The sequence below is a fragment of the Micromys minutus genome (genome assembly GCF_963924665.1).
Source record: "Micromys minutus genome assembly, chromosome: 25".
NCBI lineage: Eukaryota > Metazoa > Chordata > Mammalia > Rodentia > Muridae > Micromys > Micromys minutus.
This window is the reverse complement of record NC_137960.1, coordinates 4,468,196-4,480,255: the sequence shown is the minus strand read 5'-3', so window position 1 is coordinate 4,480,255 and position 12,060 is coordinate 4,468,196. Positions and strand designations below refer to the sequence as shown.

The window sequence follows — 12,060 nt, the reverse complement described above, 5'->3', positions numbered from 1 at the left end:
TCTCAGTGTCTGCCAGTGGCTGCCATCTGCCGGCATTTACTCAGTCAACAATCATTTGCTGAGTCCATTGGTCAGGAGGCTGACACAAATATTGAGGTGTGACTGACGACCATGCCTCCCTGGAGAACTGGTACCCAGCCCCATGGGGCACGCTTGGAGCACGCTGGTCCAGGAGAGGCCGGTTTCAGTCAGGCAGGCCTCTGATGGATACAGAACACACAGGACTCCAGACGCAAAGAGGACGGTCATGTGCTGCAGCTGGACCGGCTCCAGGTACAGAGAGGTGAAGGGTGGGAGGGGCTCTGACCTGGGAAAAGCAGGGGGCTCAGGAGGGCTCTGAAGGAGCGGGCTGAATTTAAAACTCCAAGGCTGTGTAGGGCACCAGGCAGGGAGCCGGCAGGGGGACGCACCAGCAGGGCCTGGCGTGAGCTCTGAAGCAGCTGCCTGCCTGTTCCTAGAAAGATCCAGGCTGAGTTGTGCTTCTGGCGCCTGCTCCGAGACCCCAGTGAGCCAAGCGGCCATTCAGGAATCTCCCGCACCCCGGCCTGTGTTCCAGTGTGCTCTGGTGAGCACGCACAGTACACATGAGCACAATGAACAGGAACAACCACATGCCCGGGACTCACAGTTCCATGTGAGGCATCCACGGGACGCCGGGGCTGAGAACTGGCTGGCCAGCCTTCAGGCCAGCGGTCCTGCCGTGGGGCTCTCTGCTCAGCAGGCAGCGCCTGGATACATGACTTTCCTCTCTGACCCACTAAGACCAGGGAAGCTTTCAGGTCAGGGACGTGCCCTCATCCTTGTCTCCTGTCTGAGCCGGGCAGGCAGTACTGACAACCTGGGATTTCACTTCATCGCCGGGACCTCTGTCTGGGGAAATCCAGCCTGTCGGGGGCAAGAGATGAGAAGCCAGCCAAAGGGAGGGCATGACAATGACCGGAGGAGACAGGGCGGTGGCCAGTGAGGAAGGGCAGGTGGGCAGGCTGAGTGGCTTCTGGCCATCTCTGGGGAGGGAGGAGCCTCAGGGACTGCACAGCTGGAACATGGCACCCATATCTACGGGGGTGGGGGTGGGGGTGGAGGTGGGGCCGGCTCCATATTTACCATGCTGAGCGTTCAGCACTGAGCCAGTGCCGAGAGAGGGATGGTCAGATAAACAGAGCACACGCAGAAACACAGCGCTATCCAGCCACGAAACACGCTTCCTCGGCACAGTTAATAAAGACACCTAACAGAACACAACGGCAGCAAGCGCTGCGTGCTGAGGGAATGGCTACAGAATGAAAGGCGGTCAGGTGCCCACGGGCAGCGCTAGGTGATTCTTTCATGCTACTGTTCCTTTTAGCAGCACGGTTCCGTCCCAGGTGTCACCCGTCAGGCGTCTCATAATCTCCTCTAACTTCAGCTCAGTGATCTAAAGCTCTTTCCTGGTCTCTGAGGGTTCTGCGCACACACGCACACACACACACACACACACACACACACACACACACACACACACACACACCTTCAAAATAAGAGAGAAAGAAAATGTTCGATGCTGAGGCTGAAGCATTACTGTACCCGCCTCTCCCTGTGCCTCTGTTGCCAGCCCACCTGACTTCTCTCTAGAGCAATGGTTCTCAACCTTCCTAACACTGTGACCCTTGAGTACAGTTCGTGTTGTGGTGACCCCAACCATAAAACTGTCTTTGTTCCTATTTCATAACTGTAACTTTGCTACTATTACGAATTGTAATGTAAACATTTAATATGCTGGATATCTGATATCTGACCTCCAAAGGGGTCAAGACCCACAGAGTGAGATCTAGACTGTTCTAGATCCTGAGGACTCATGATTACCAGGGTAAGAAGAAACTGGTGTTGATTCCATTTGGGGAGACACAGGGTCGAGAAGCCGAGGACGCTGGTGCTACTGACCCTTTGGCTCTAAGTGTTAGGGCTGAGCAGAATTTCAAGTGTCACTCCACAGGGGAGGCGGTGGCAAACCATCGGGTGCCTTGAAGCTCTGGGTTCCCAGAGTGGAAGAGAAAACCAGCACCTGCTGCACACAGTGAGGCAGGAGGGCGGAGCAGGTGCTGGGTCCAGCCGGAGGCCTCAGAGAAGGTTCAAGGAGACCAAAGAGAGCTGGGCCATCTGGGATAATCAATCCTGGGAATAAACTGTCCTCATGATAGAAGAGAGTGGAGTTCAGAGAAGAAATCAAAGCCATGAATGAACAGATGGTTTTTAATAAAGACCAACATGAGGGTGGTACAGGTACTCAGGACTCCAGTTTAGGAGAGTGAGGTAGAAGGAAAAATCCAGAGACCATGGTGGCAGGGGTAGAAAAGGCTGCGGGGCAGGTCACAGACAAATGCACAGGGCTAACTTTCTACAAGTCTTCCTACACAGAGCACACACACACACACACACACACACACACACACACACACACTGCTGGAGTCAAACCACAGACAATCGGCCACAAGTGATCAGCACCAAACAATCACAGGAAGCAGCTGTTTTGGACTAGGCTCTCCCACCCAGCTCCAACAAATCAGACTAAACAACAACAAAACTTATGCTAAAACACCACCTCCCTTTGCCACCCCAAACTGCCACCCGGCCTTTCCAGGAATGAGACAGCTGCCCAGTTTTCCAAACAACTCTGTCTTCGCTGACTTTGCAAGGCAGTTCCGGTTTTGTCTGTTTAATTATTATCCGTACTGCTGTAATCTGGATGCAGGGTCTTGTACACGCTAGGTGAACACTCTACCAATGAACTCTATTCCCTCTTTGCTTTAATCTTTACAAAAACTGACCTGAAGTAAACCAATGCTAAACTGTTTCCTTTTTCTTTTTCTTTTTGAGATGGTCTCATGTATCTCAGGCTGTCCTCAAACCTCACATGACACTAAGCAAGGCCTTGACCTCCCGGTCCTCCAGTCTCAACCTGCAGATGTCGAAATCACTGCTGTGCACCATGTGCCTCCCATGCAGTGCTAGGGATGGATACCAAAGCTTCTTACTTTCTCCAGGCACCCAACCAGCTGAGCCTCATCTCCAGCCATGGCGCCACGGTATTTTTCTATTGTTCCATCTCTCTGTCTTCTGAGAAAATAACTTTGATTTGTCTTTTGGTCTTATTGAGACAAGGTCTGTTTGGCTTGAAACTCTCTCTGTAGACCAGGCTGGCCTCAAGCACGCAGAGAGGTACCTTTCTCTGCCTCCTGTGTGCTAAGATTAAGGGCACTGGCCACCCTGCCCAGCTAGCAAAGGGGCTTTGAAGTACGCGCCATGCTTTGAAAGCCTTCTCTAGGAAAGAGCTGGCTTCTGTTTAGCCAGGTGAAATGAACATTCTTTTTATCCCGACAGTTAAGAGTGTCCCAGATTCCGGACTCACGGAGCCAAAGAAAATCTCTAAGTGGTGACAACAACTTTCCACTCACAGAAGAGAGCACCGGAGCCCCAGAGAGGGACCATGGGTCTGGCAGGGGTGGAGAACCAATCTATCATGAAGACAGGAGGTAGCCACATCACAACCGGCTCCCAGCCCCACTCCTGAATGCCAAGGCTATAAAATCCTTCTATATCCTGACTGAACTCTCCGTTATTTTTGGCCCCGTCCTGTTTGGCGTCTGGTCACACGATGTGATTTTATTTGGCCATTAAGAATGGAACTAGAAAATATTACACGAGTTACAAATGCTGTCTATGTTTCCTGCCTTAAGGCAGGATCTGACTTCTGATTTTTTTTTTTTTTTTTAGTTTTGTAATAGATTTATTTTTAAAGGGTAAACCACTCAGACAATTTAAATACAAGTGGAACAGAATGGCTGTCAGTCGGCCAAGATGCCATCGCGTGTCCTCTGGAGTCTCACAGTGAGGAAGAGGGCTCCGATACTTTATTCACACACGTCCTTCTTATCTGAAATGTAATCTACAATTTCTTGTGGATACATTAACTTCTCTGCATCTATATCAGGAATTTCAAACCCAAATTCGTCTTCCATGGCCATAATATCCACTTGGTCCAAACTGTCTAAACCCAGGTCCTTCATAAAATGAGAATTTACGGAGAGCTTTTCTGGGTCAGTCTTATCATAGAATTTCAAGACGTACAGAACGTGGTCCTCAGTTCCCTCTAACGTCAGTGGGGGCACAAATCTAACATCACTATTCTGGTGGCACAAATGTGTGACCGTTCCAGGCACTTGTGCGAAAACGAAGGCAGACTGCAGAGTCCCGAGCCTCCTCCGGATTCCCTCAGAGCAGAGAGTGGTGCTGAGCGGTCGGCCAAGGCCAAAGCGGGAAGCCGGGGTAGCGGCGCAAAGACCGTGGGCAGGCGGCGGACACAGGCACAAAGGACATGAGACGCCATGGCTACCTGACTTCTGGTTTTCATGTTGTGCACTTAAACGGATGTCACTGTAAGTAGAGGCCAGGGTACTGGGAAAGGGCAGCGGTATATGGGCTGACTGGAGAAGGTAACAGAATGCATGAGATGTGAACATGGGTAGGGAGGACTGTGGGGAAGAGGAAGGTATGGGAGGCAAGGGGATGAGGGAGAGCATCAGTGGGGAGGGCCAACCAAAGCTAAGTGCATGTGAATATGTACAAAGAGACCTATTAGTTTGTGTGGTGATTTAAAAAGTAAAGGTAAATACATTTTTAAAAATGTGATTTAAAAAGGGATTCAGAAAAAGTGATTATCTTACAAAAGCTCCCGGTAGGAGATGGAAACCTGTTTGCTGTGATTGCTGCATTTCCAGAGGGTCCCCAGCACCCACTCAGGTAGTTCACAGTCACCTGGAACTCCAGGTCCAGGAGATCTGAGACCCTCTTCTGGCCTCCAAGGGCCCTGCACACACTCACCAACACACACAAAGTCCCCAATGAGGGAGACAAAAATCCTTTATGTAGAAGCATGTCTCATGGTGGCCCAGGAGGACTCAGGTGGACAGTCATCATTGCTCAGACCTCCAGCCTGCAGGCAGAGCCCTTGAGGGTCATTTTGGTCTCTGTGCATTGAACCGTCAGCCTGCCGTGTGCCAAGCCTGCTCTCTATCTTGAGTCTAGTCTGTATGCCCCTCCTGTAGATTCTCTAAGCCTGTGCTCCATGCACAAACTGTCCCTCTCTCCACTCTCTGTGAGTCTGAGTATCCTAACTTCAAACTTCCTCCCAAGTCCAGAAGATACAGTGATAGTTTTGTCAGCTTGACATCAGGCAAACTCCCCTGGAAAGTGAGTCTCAGTGAAGGCTGTTTGGATTAGGCTAGTCGATGGGCTGGCCTTAGGAGGACTGTCTTGACTGCATAAGAATAAAAGGGAGGTACCGCCCCCTGTGGGTGGCACCATTCCCTTGGTTGGGTCTTGAATTGAACAAGCACTAGGCAAGCCTGCATTCATTTTCTCTTTGTTCTTGACTGTGGACCACCTGTCTCAAGTCTCTGCCTTGATTTCCCCAAAACGATGGGCTACATTTTGGAACTGTGAGCTACAATAAGCCCTTTCTCTCATAAGGTACATTTCATCGGGGTGTTTCATCAGAGCTGCAGGAAGGAAACAAGGGCTGGGGGTTTGCCCTTGTGCTGCTTGCTAACCTGAGCTCAGGCAGTTCAACAACTTCATGTCCCTTGCTAGAGAAGCGGGAAGCCAGCGGGACAGAGGAGGAAGCTCTGGTGCCAGACTCTGTAAAAGGTTCACTCAGTTCCGTCTTACCAAGCTGGGAACTCCTGGGCCACTGTCTGGCCTTTCTGTGGTTTAAGCTGCCCATCTGAAGGCCAGAACTAATACCCACTAGCTTGGAATAGGTATTAGATATGGAAGACATTAAACAATTTTAAAGACACATTTTTTTTTTGTTTTTAATTATTTATGTGTGTGTGGGCATGTGCCCATGTGTACCAAAGGAAGGTATCAGACTCCCAGGAGCTGGAGTAGCAGGAGGTTGTTGGTTATCTGATGTGGGGTCCTGGGAGTTGAACTTGGGTCCTCTGTAGGAGTAATAATAACTGACTTTAACCTCTGAACCACCTCTCCATTCCTATTTTAACTTTGATTTCTTGAAAGTCTCATGTTGGCTATGCATAGTGCTGCCAACTTTAATCCTAGTACTTGGGAGACTGTGGCAGGTGGATCTCTGTGAGTTCAAGGCTAGCTTGGTCTATATAGAGAGCTCCAGGCCAGCCAGAGTTACATGTCGAGAACCAGTCTCAGAGAGACAGAGAGGGAAAGAGAGAGGGAGAGAGAGAGGGAAGAAGTCTCATAGTCTCATGCAGCTCAGTTCAGCTTTGGATTCACCAAGGACAACACTGAACTCCTGAGCCTCCTCTCTAACTCCCAAGCTCTGGCATTATGGCCCTGCTGATGCTGGTTGAAGAACTGAAGCTTGAAGCTCCGTGTTCGAGATGACTCAGTGGGTAAGGACATCACTTGCCTTATTCCCTGAAGTGGATCCGCACAATAGGAGAGAACAGACTCTTTCCTACAAGCTGGGCTCTGACTGTCACTCATAGGCACAGGAACAAACAAACCTTAGGAACTTTAAAGAAAGGCAGTGGCTAAACTCTCCGGAAGCAATTTAGGAGGGTGCTAATGGGGCAAGGAGGCCTCAGGACAGTCTCTATTTGCTTTTGAGCACACACCTCCTGGGGCTTTCTAGTTCCTGATAAGGGCTGCTTTACTCAGCTCTGGAGAGCAGGAAGTCCCCAAGGAAGTCCCCAAGGACTTCCTGGTCCCCGAGGAAAGGAATGAAGCAGTGAGTGAAGGGGCAGGGAGCAGATGAGCTCTCCCTGCCCTAGAAGACCTCCCTAGAGATGGGAGCCCAACCATGTCCTCTCCAGATCTACTGGCTAGGAAACCCCAGATCCCCTTGGGCAGCTCAGCCAGTGAAAACCTGCTGAGGAGGGGTCTGTGGATGTGACAGAAATAATGCCAGAAGCAGGCTACAGGGGCGCCACTTCACACATTACCAGAGCAGCACACCTCACACTCAGGTTACACTGGGCTCCTTCTCCACCCACAAGCAAGGACCCGGCTCTCCACAGAATGCCCGGGAAGTGTGCCTCAGTGCACCAGATGTTATGCTGGTGACAAGGACAACCTGTAAATGCTGGTTCGCTCAGGAGTGCTAAAACACAGGCTCTGAGGCAGCCATGAACCAGGGAAAGATGTCCCAGTGCATTCCCCAAACTGCACAGAGCAACCTGTTCCTTGCCAGGACTCTCAGGCCTTGGCCTCCAACTCAGGAGTTTTCCTGGAGGCTGCGGAGGGTGAAGGTACAGTACAGGAAAGTCTGGAGAGCTGTCTCAGTGCTACGGCAACAGGCACAGGACAAGGTGGCCCTGACTGGAAAGGCCACATCCTGACTCAGCCCTAGTCACCAGCTTCTCAACAGCAAGTGTTCGGGAGGGCGCCAAGGGTATTAGGGACAGAGTCCTCTCTACTCACTCAGGGATCAGGAGCGGCTTCCTTGAGGCTGCTGCAAACTGGGAAGAGACAGGTCTGTGGGCTGGCTGTGGGCTGCCTCTCTGCACCTAGCTGTCCCAGCCCTCTTTTCTGGAGGCCTCCACCCAAATCCTGGGGCTACAGCAGGTGGCACCTCCCTGCCCACCATAACCTGCTTAGCAAGGCCTTACACGCCTTCCCCACTAAAGCTTCCTGCTCCTGTCTTCCCGCAGGAGTCCAGACAGAGGCAGGGCCTTCCTTATCGATGTGGGAACCCTAGGCACTAACTTTACCATGGCTCGCAGTCTGGTCCTTGCAGCCTGAACGTCCCTGTGGGAGTGGGTGGAGGTTGGAAGGGTGCCTGTGGGACACCGGTGGACACAGCTTTCCTTCTAAAAGTGGATGAGAGCAGGCAAAGGGCCTGCAGCTAGCCCAGAGGAGGCCTGCTTCCTACCTGAGAGACGGCCAGGTGCACAGGGCGCTGGGAGGCACATTCTTCTCCCTCACAGGGTGTGGCGCTCTGTGAGCTCTGTGCTCACACACAGTGACCTTAGTGCTGACCAGCCACCTTAGAAGTAGGACTGACATAGGACAAGGTAAGACTGTCCCCAAACACAAGTAAGCTTGACTACTGAGCAGAGGGGTCTGGCCTGGGGAGCCAACTTCTCCCAGCCTCGGGTCCAGAGGCTCTGTCATAGTCATGGGAAGAGGCAGTGGAGTTGCGTGGTCCCAAAGCCAGGCATGCTTCCCAAAGGGCTGCCAGTGGCTCACACATACAGGGGAAGGTCTTGCAGGCCTCTGCTGGGACTAAAGCAATGGCTACCACACCTGCCTCTATTTGGTTTGCCTTCCGGATTTTCACTCTGTAGTCCTGGCTGGCTGGGAACCCGTGACCTTCTCTCCTTAGCGCTCAGGTGGCTGGCCTCCTAAGGAATGCAGTCTATGGCCTGGGCTGGGGTTCTCACAGGCCTGGAGGTTGGCAAGCAGGCTAGGCTGGCCAGCGAGCCCCAAAGACCCGTCTCCCCGCCTTCCAGCAATTGCAGGTGCTTGGCCAGCTCTTTAGTGTGGGCTCTGGAAATGGAACTTAGGACTTCACACTCCATCTTGGAAGATTAAATTAAGATGAGCACGGGGTACCCCGTGCCTGGAATGCCGTTATCAGCATGGAGATATGGGAAGACATAGAGCCCGAGACACTCCCTGCCCCCGCCCCCAAGCATGAAAAATAAAAGGAAGCAGGGAAAGTCAGTTTTTTTTTCTTTTAAAATTCATAGTGTTGTGAAAGAAAGAAAAATTTATGAATTAAGGCATTTCTGGAAATTTCTGTCCCTTGTTCCCAAATCCTGAAGGCAGTGACTGTTGGGAACATGGAGTCTCGGCACTAGGTCCTTTTCTATGTGGCTCATTTAAAACACCGTGTTCCAGGGGCAGGCTCCCAGCTGCAGTCCAGGTCCTCCTCAGGTACAGTCGCTTCCTGGACCAGCCTGGGTGCTGAGCTTGTGTAAACACACTGACCCTGGCACAGACAGCTGTGTGAGGAGACCACACAGGAAGCAAAGCCTGCTGAGGAACACTTGCAAGGTGGGAAAGGCCGTGGTAAGGCAGGCAGGGCAGCCAGTGTACAATGGGGGATGGTGAGCCGCACCTCACTGAGGCATCCAGTTCTCAGATAAGGTGCAGGACGTGGCCTTGGATCCCAATTATAACAAGTGAACCTAATTCTGAGGCTGGACCTGGGAGGAGAGACCACGGATGGCTCGGAGGTTAAGAGCACTAGCTCCTCTTGCAGAAGATCCAGGCTTGGTCCCCAGTTCTTGCACAGTCTCTAACAACAGTTTCAACGCCCCCTTTTGGCCTCCATGGGACACTGCATGCTGCTGATACACACAGGCAAAACACCCACACGTGTGAGATAAGATAAATCTCAATGTAAGGAGACAGAAGAAAGAGGCAGAGACCACCAGAGGTCTGCAATGTCAGTGGAGAAGCTGAGGGCCTGACATCTTACCTCACCAGTAGCTTCTCCCTACGCTGAGGCATCAACAGAGGCAGCTCTTTCTGCCTATGACTCCTCAGCCCCTACTTACCCTGACTCATACCTCCCTGTCCTTCAAACACTGCCTTAACCACCACTTCCCTCTGTACGCCTCCTGCTTCTCTGCCACCGCCCGTCCCACATGCTTTCAATGCAGCTGGTATGCATTTGGTTGCCTGGGCTGTGACCAACAGACCAATGGTGTCTGTTGTCAAGATGGTGACCCCTTCCAGAACCCTGGAGAGTTCCTGAGTGCCCACTCCCCCAGGAGAGGTGACAGCACTCCTGACCAGTCACCATTGGCAAGCTTTGCCCGATGCTGTATGTGTGAGGCCCTTGGAGGTGCAGAGACATGTGGGTCCTTGGGGGTCACTGGCCAGCCAGCTTAGCCTACTTAGCAAGCCAAGTCCCAGTGAGAGAGTCTGCCTCAAACACAAGGCGTGCGGCTCCTGAGGAGTGGTGGCTCTGACCTCCTCCTCCCCAACACAAGGGGCTGGCTCCTGTCATGTCCGTAAGTGAAGTGCTCATCTCTGTAGAGCCCTGGGGTGCCTGCTGTGTGCCTCAGGGGCTACCGCCTGTTCTGAGTCTCTAGGAGGCCATTTTCATGTTCTGGAAGCTTCCTTACTGGTTCAAAGAATTGTGGACTATATACACTGAGCCAGGAAGAGCTTTGCTTTAGAAGGCCCAGTTGACTCAAGTGTACAGCTTAAAACGTGTGTGTGTGTGTGTGTGTGTGTGTGTGTGTGTGTGTGTCTGCCTGAATACCTCTTGCAGCATGTGTGAGCAATGCCAGATTTGGGACTGAAGTTGGGAAGAGTTTGAGCTGCTAGTGCTCGTAACTGCTAAGCCAGTTCTCCAGCACCAAGTTTAAGGCATTGTAGTGTCCAGTGGCACAAATGTTTCTTTGGTTAAAACACGCACACGAACACACACACACACACACACACACACACACACACACACACACATGGGAATCAAAATGGTTTAAAAAAGAATGCAGTGGTTGATAAGGAAAGAGTCCAACTGCAGGCTCCAGTGAGAAAAGCGAGGCGTGAGATCAATTTAAGCTTCTCAGCCTCAGGGTGAGGAGCAGGAAGAGAGCAACTGAGATCAGTGTGAGTGAGTGTGTGCACAGGGAGGAGCCAGGCACATGCTCCTTTGTTCTGGGGGTGGGGCTGCAAGCCCAGAGATGCTCTTGGGCCATATTCTGATCTGTGTACATGCTATTTCTGTATCAATAAACATGTTAACTTTAAGACAAACAAACAGGCTGAACCTGGACCCCGGAGAGCTCTCCCCACCTGCCCTGAGGTCATCTGAGGACACACTGAGGGATGCCTGGAAACCTGGGCTCAGGCCCCAGACACCAGAAGATTCTGCTGTGGGCCTGCAGAGACAGCCAGGGCCTGTGCACGGGCAAGCTTCTGAGCTCAGCACTTGGCAGTGGGGGAGATAGTGAGTTCAAATCCAACCTCGTCACGGTGAGCCTGAGGTCAGAGGGAGAACATGAGACTGAACAAACAAATGTGTTAGTGTAATAATTATTGTTTTTAATTTAATTTGTTTGGTTTTTCAAACAGGATCTCTCTGTCTCTGTAGCCTTGGTTGGTTATCTTGGAACTCCCCCTGTAGACCAGGCCATCCTTGAATTCACAGAGATCTGCCTTCCTCGGCTTCCCAAGAGCTGGGATGAAAGGCATGCGCTACCATGCCCGACTTAATTTTCTTTTTAATGTACAGAGACAAGGATGGCCTCTGAGCTCACCCAGCATGCTCCTGGAGCTTTGCGAATGCCAACAACTGACAGCCCCCACTCACTGTCCTACAGCCAAAAGCTGGGTGCTCGGGGCAGTGAGCCACGAGGAGCGTGGTCCGTGCTCACTCTACTCTGGGCAAGTGCTGCTCACTCTCCCGCTCTCCCCACCTTACAGATGTGCGAAGAGCACCAGACCATCTGGTGTATGTGAGGCCAGAAAGGCTGCAGTGCCCTTCTGCCAGGCCACAGCTGGCCATGGGGCGGCCTGGTCTGAAGCGCCATCCCTGTGGCCAGTTGGATAACAAGAGGGTTTGTCTGCATCCACTCTTGGCTCCATCTTGACCTTGATCTTAGGCTTCCAGAGCAACTGCTTCATCCCCTATCATCTTCAGAGATCCAAATCACCCCAGGACCAAAAGGACCAAGTGCTGAGTCCTGAGTATTCTTTCCAAATCCAGCAACAGCCCCTAATCCACACCTCCGGCCTCGCCCCAGACTGTAGCAGATGGGACTTGCTAGCTTGGTCCTCTTCCCTTACTTCCCTGCTCCGGTCAGAACAGTCGCACACTCTTGAGTGGCCCACCCAGGGTGGCTCAGCTCTTGTCTCTGCCTCTCTCTTTGCTCTCCCAGGGCTCTAGGCTGGGCCTCTGCCTTGGCCTTGCACTGCCTGCAAGTCTCATTTCCCCTGAAGTCTGTCTTTCCTCCTTCTCCTCCTCCTCCAAGACGGAGGAGACCCTCCTTGCTCCAGAGATCCACCTGTGCCTGGCCACCTTCCTATCCTGGTCTGAAATCTGTCTCCTGCTGACTGTTTAAATCCCACACAGAGACCTATCAGAGC

General features: G+C 52.0%; 1 protein-coding gene and 1 pseudogene across 2 annotated transcripts in view; both read right to left on the bottom strand.

The window, feature by feature from the left end:
- The window catches only part of PPARD (peroxisome proliferator activated receptor delta), a 64,421-nt gene that overhangs the window by 22,489 nt on the left and 29,872 nt on the right, over positions 1–12,060 (bottom strand). The gene's annotated exons all lie outside the window — the stretch shown is intronic.
- Positions 3,839–4,363, bottom strand: LOC308436567 (acyl carrier protein, mitochondrial-like; annotated as a pseudogene). Its single transcript has one exon. The product of its transcript is annotated as an acyl carrier protein, mitochondrial-like (transcript).